Source organism: Dreissena polymorpha, chromosome 3 (genome assembly GCF_020536995.1).
Source record: "Dreissena polymorpha isolate Duluth1 chromosome 3, UMN_Dpol_1.0, whole genome shotgun sequence".
In the NCBI taxonomy this organism is placed as follows: Eukaryota; Metazoa; Mollusca; class Bivalvia; order Myida; family Dreissenidae; genus Dreissena; species Dreissena polymorpha.
In genome coordinates, this window is record NC_068357.1 from 145,154,036 (window position 1) to 145,160,048 (window position 6,013).

The following is a 6,013-nucleotide window of genomic DNA, read 5'->3' on the forward strand; positions in this document are numbered from 1 at the left end:
GTAATACTCTGTAGTACATTAAAAAAAATATTCTTATTTGAAAACAAAAGTAAAAAAAATCTTGGAGAGCTTTGTGAATACATGTACCACCCATTTTCGTCGTATGCGGCAATGAAAATGCGAAAATGAGCCATACCTTGTTAAAATAACAAATGCTAGCAAGTAAACTGCTTCTGTTTTTCGATAAACAAAATGTCGCTGATCAAAGATGTAACCTTATTTGCAGTATGCGGTGTGTTATAACTGTGCTAAATGAACACATCATTCTGACGTCCTTTCGACAGTTGAATACACGCGTAGTTCTAAAATTAGTAACTGTGTTGGCTTTCCGGTTAGCGCAGTTGTTAGTACACGCGCCTCTCACATAGGACCCCATGGGGTTCGATCCCCGCTCCCGGCGCATGTGGGTTTGGTTGATGGTCACCATAACGGATATGCGAGGTTTTCTGCGTGTAGTTCAGTTGCGCATCTAGCACACCACGATATAATTGATTATCTTTCAGTTAAAAATAGCTGTAAATAACAACTATACATCATAATTCGTCCCTACTTTTGAGTGTAAATTTAGTAGTCAGGAGTGCTGTGACCCTTTCCTGTTAACCCTTAATAAAGCCGCCGGCACGAAAGGGCGTCGTGAAATTCCAAACACACACACGTCGTATGCTTCTTTTGTGTGTCGATTGATTGCATTGTTTTAAATGTGTGAAATTATATACCTGCCAAAATATCCCCCCCTTGGCCAGTTTTGAATGTGTAAGAATGCCGGCGGAACAATTGCATATAATATTATTTCACGGCAACATTTTACTGCGTCCGTTGCTGGTAAATAAGATCAACATTATTGTCTAGTCATTTAAACTTTATGATACTCCAAGTTCACTTATGTAAATTTAGATGAACATTCTTCTTATTCTTTCATTGCACATTAATAATCAAGTTCAATGCTCTTATCACTCGCATTTATAACATAAATGTGAGCAAGTAAGTGGATGTTTACATATAATAACATATACTAGGATCACCCCCGGAAACCCGATATGCTGTAAAAAGTTGGATGTGCTTGGAAAAGTTGCCGATACATTTTGATGAATTTCGGTAGGGTTAGTAAATCCAGTTCTATAATTGTTTAAAGGCATTTTTGAATTAAAATATCTTTTGGTATATGCAAAGGAGGTATTATCATGTGTGTTAGAAAAATCCTGGTTATTATTATTCAGGATTTATTGAAATATGGCTATTTGAAGTCGACGATGCAGGGATTTGTCCCCTATTTAGCACTTCATTTACAATTTTTTTTAAAGGTATGCCAGTGAAAAAGTTTTTGCACCGAAAATTATATCAACCAATGTCCCCGAGTAACATTCTTTAAAAAATCGTTTAGGTGAAGAAATTCGACTTTACATTCGACATGTTGATGAAAAAATGATATGGCCTGGTGCAGTGCCAAAGATGTCAAGATATGACAGGAGTGCAGTTCATTTATAAACTTATATATATATATATATATATATATATATATATATATATATATATATATATATATATATATATATGATTTTTGGTTATAATTTGATTATTTTTCATTCAAAATGATGTTTTTATCCCCACTCTTTTCGGAGAAAAAGTGGGGATATTGTGGTGATGTCCGTCTGTCCGTCCGTCCTGGCCACCTGCTCCTCCTACACCATTAGCACTAGAACCTTGAAACTTACATACACGGTAGCTATGAGCATATGTGCGACGGTGACAGTGACGGAATTTTGATCTGACCCCTGGGTCAAAAGTTATGGGGGTTGGAGCGGGGCAGGGTCAGAGATTTTCCTGCAACCGCGATTCGAAAAAGGCTCATAACACCTGTGTCCCTTAAGATATTGCTTTCATATTTGGTATGCATGTGTATCTAGACAACATCTATCCATGCGCATAAAATGTTTGACCCCTGTGACCTTGACCTTGAACTTAGGGTCAGTTTTTAGGTTTCGAAATCTTTGACCGCGATTCGAAAAAGACTCAGAACTACTGTGTCCCTTCAGATATTGCTTTCATATTTGGTATGCATGTGATTTTGACAACACCTTTCCATGCGCACAAAAATTTTGACCCCTGTGACCTGTACCTTGAACTTGGGGTCAGTTTTCATGTTTCGAAATCTTCGACTGCGATTCGAAAAAGGCTTATAACTACTGTGTCCCTTCAGATTTTGCTTTCATATTTGGTATGCATGTGCATCTAGACAACACCTTTCCATGTGCATACAATTTTTGACCCTGTGACCTTGACCTTGAACGTTGGGTCAGTTTTAGGTTTCGAAATCCGCGACCGCGATTCGAAAAAGGCTCATAACTACTGTGTCCCTTCAGATATTGCTTTCATATTTGGTATGCATGTTTATCTGGACAAGACCTTTCCATGCGCATAATAGTTTTGACCCCTGTGACCTTCACCTTGAACTTGAGCTCAGCGTTCAGGTTTCGAAATCTGCGACCGCGATTCGAAAAAGGCTCATAACTACTGTGTCCCTTCAGATATCGCTTTCATATTTGGTATGCATGTGTATCTGGACAACACCTTTCCATGCGCATAATTTTTTTTACCCCTGTGACCTTGACCTTGAACTTGGGGTCAGTTTTCAGATTTCAAAATCTGCGACCGCGATTCGAAAAAGGCTCATAACTACTGTGTCCCTTCAGATATTGCTTTCATTTTTGGTATGCATGTGTATCCATACAACACCTATCCATGCGCATACAATTTTTTACCCTTATGACCTTGACCTTGAACTTGTGGTCAGTTTTCAGGCTTTTAAATCTGCGACCGCGATTTGAAAAAGGCTCATATCTACTGTGTCCCTTCAGATATTGCTTTCATATTTGGTATGCACGTATATCTGGACAACACTCTATGGGCATATTTTTTTTTACCTCTGTGACCTTGAACTTGGGGCCAGTTTTCAGGTTTTGAAATCTGCGACCGCGATTCGAAAAAGGCTCATAACTTCTGTGTCCTTTCAGATATTGCTTTCATATTTGGTATGCATGTGTATCTGGACAACACCTTTCCATGCGCATAAAATGTTTGACCCCTGTGACCTTGACCTTAAACTTAAGGTCAGCGTTCAGGTTTCTAAATTTACGACTGCGATTCAAAAAGCCTCATACCTGCTGTGTCCCTTCATATATTGCTTTCATATTTGGTAGGCATGTGTATCTGGACAAGACCTTTCCATGCGCATGAAATTTTTTACCACTGTGACCTTGACCTTAACTTAGGGTCTGCGTTTAGATTTCGAAATCTATTATGTGGTTATCTACCCAATCAGAAGAAGTGCAAGCATTTTCATCGAACAAAGGAATTTTGTAACAATGAAGCTTGTGTATTGAAAACACATATAGAGTTACACAGTAGTGGCGCATAGATGTATTTAGTAGTCAATTGTTTGTGTAAACTCATCTGTGAAATGGTTAAGCTCATCCATCTAATGTTTATACAAGGGATTATAAAATATTGGCGCAAAGGGACATCTGTATATGAGAGAAGAGATAGAATGCAGTCAAACATAAAAAGCATGAGAAAGTCATGGAATAGAGCCTCAAGAATCTGTAAAAGGGCTGAAACTTTCAATTTGTTCAATTACATTTTTAGACTCATTACTGAAAATCTGTCAAAATGTTCAAGCGGGAAAAATGTGAGAAAAAATTTAAAGCAAGATGGACTTTGAACAGGTACATCAAAGACAGACATGAAATTCAAAATTTTCATTGTTGTGTACAAGATTGCGACAGAAAATTTCTGAGACGCTACTATTTAGTCAACCATTTAACCTCAAAACATATCTTTTCCAAAACAGAAGCAAGAAGATAGGCTATAGGAGAGCATGTTCAGCCATATCATAAGTTATTCCAATGAGGATGACATGTACATAATGGACGTCAGTGAAGTTGATTCAGTATTAGATTTGTTAGGAGAGCAGGATGAGGAGGAGAAATTAGGGTATAGATTTTCACTAATGTTTAGGCTTATTTTACATTTACTTCTTAATTTCTACACCGAATTACTTCAAATTTATACTGAACATCTCTTATAACAATGCGGTCAATCTCAACTATGCATGGCCCCATTACCAACCCTGGGGCGCCCCTGGGTTAAACATGCGGCGTGGGGATACGCGTCGGCCTCTGCCGCGCCATTTCTTGTTACTAATTAATATCATAGCCACACGCTAACCAGCTGTGTTCAGGCTCAGACAAATGCATTTTAGAATATTTAACACTTGACACATATGCAGAGTAATTGTAAAAGAAAGACGGTAGCGATTCCATCAAAGAGCTTTATTTTGCCTTCTTGGATAGCGTCGCTTTTTTCCGAGGAGGGGGGGGGGGGAATATTGCTGATTGCCTAAGGTCCTGGAGAATACTGAAACATAGCTTTATAATTAAAATCCTAAATCATGCTATGGCTGTCAATGAATGGCATTAATTTTATGTAAAATGTAAAAGTAAAATAACTGCCAAAGATGTATAAGAAGCTTTCTCGGCGATATGTAGTTCTCACTTTACTCAATGCTATCTAATTAAACCAAAGCGCTGAAGGCACTTCAGTTATTCTCTCTTTGAATGTATGTAATATTACTTACAGTCACAGGACATAAAGTTCGACTTTTCAACGTACGCCAATTGAAAGCCCACGGAAAATGCAAACGCAAATTTATTGTACATGTACTTGTATTTCTGACAGTGGTGAGATTTTGCAAAAATTAAGGAGGAAAACGACATTGATTTACACTTTCTCATTTTATACATGATTCACAAAAACTCCACTTATGAGTACACAGATGAAAAATGATATTCAACATATATCTATAAGTTGGCGCTAAGGAAAAGTCTGTGAGCCTAACAAAGAATGAACCACAACATAATTTTGATAATTAATATATTGGTACAAACGAGCATTGTATTGAATTCTCAATCATACCACATTAAAAACAATTCGCCTTAATTTAATTAAGATCCATTTTATTTGTATTCATTTTAATGTACTGACGGCGAAACTTACAGTCTTGCGACTAGAAAGTAACCTCGGAATTTTTCGTGACGCATCTGTGTCAGTAATGTGGCTTGAAAATTCGATAAGTTTGTTATGCTATCTCTTATCAGTGGATTATCTATTACCCCATGGGACATTGATGGCGATTCCGCGAAGAAGAATGTATATAGTTCTCCTTTAAAGTGCATGTGTAATTCAGATGTTTATTTACAGGTCATCGATGAGTCTTCACAACGACACTGTGCGCAGACTTGCCCCTGTGAACTTTCAGGGGAAAATATTTATTTTGAACCAAAACATGTGATCTTTCAGAGAAAATTATCTAATTTTGAACCAGAGTACCATAGATAGATTTTTCCACGGCTGCCCGGGTATTCGCCAAAGGAAAAACTATGATCAAAAGAGACGAGTGCACGATGGCAAATGAGACCTTGATGTGCACTGGTAGACAATTTAAAGACAAATCAAGACTGATTGCCCTTTAACGGACAAGGTTACTCCGTCATGGGAGTGATGATAATTTAAAAAAAGACCCTCTTCCCGCTCCTGGCGCGCTGCGCCGCCTTTAAAGCCTCTACAGGCGTCACAAGCAGTCGACCCGAACCCCAGAACGGCTTACCCAGCACGTTGAGCGTACTGAGTACCGCCGTCCTGGGACACTTCTGTTACCTTCATAACCCCCCCCCCCTCGAAATCCTGATCTGAATCTCTGCCCAATGTCTGCCCCGTCACCTCCGCTGTGTCCGTTCCGATTCCGGGGATGTTGTGAAACCACTATCCACCTTCGGACAATTACAATCCCGCTTGGCGATCCTTCCAAGTTCTGGGAGTCAGCGAAGTCAGCGGAAGAGGACGTCCGGTTCGAGGGATGACGGTACTCGCTGGATTTACAGAGCCGCCCGCAGCAGTTGCCCTATCCGACCTTCCTCAGACGATGTAGTGAAACCGCTATCAACCTACGGACAATTAC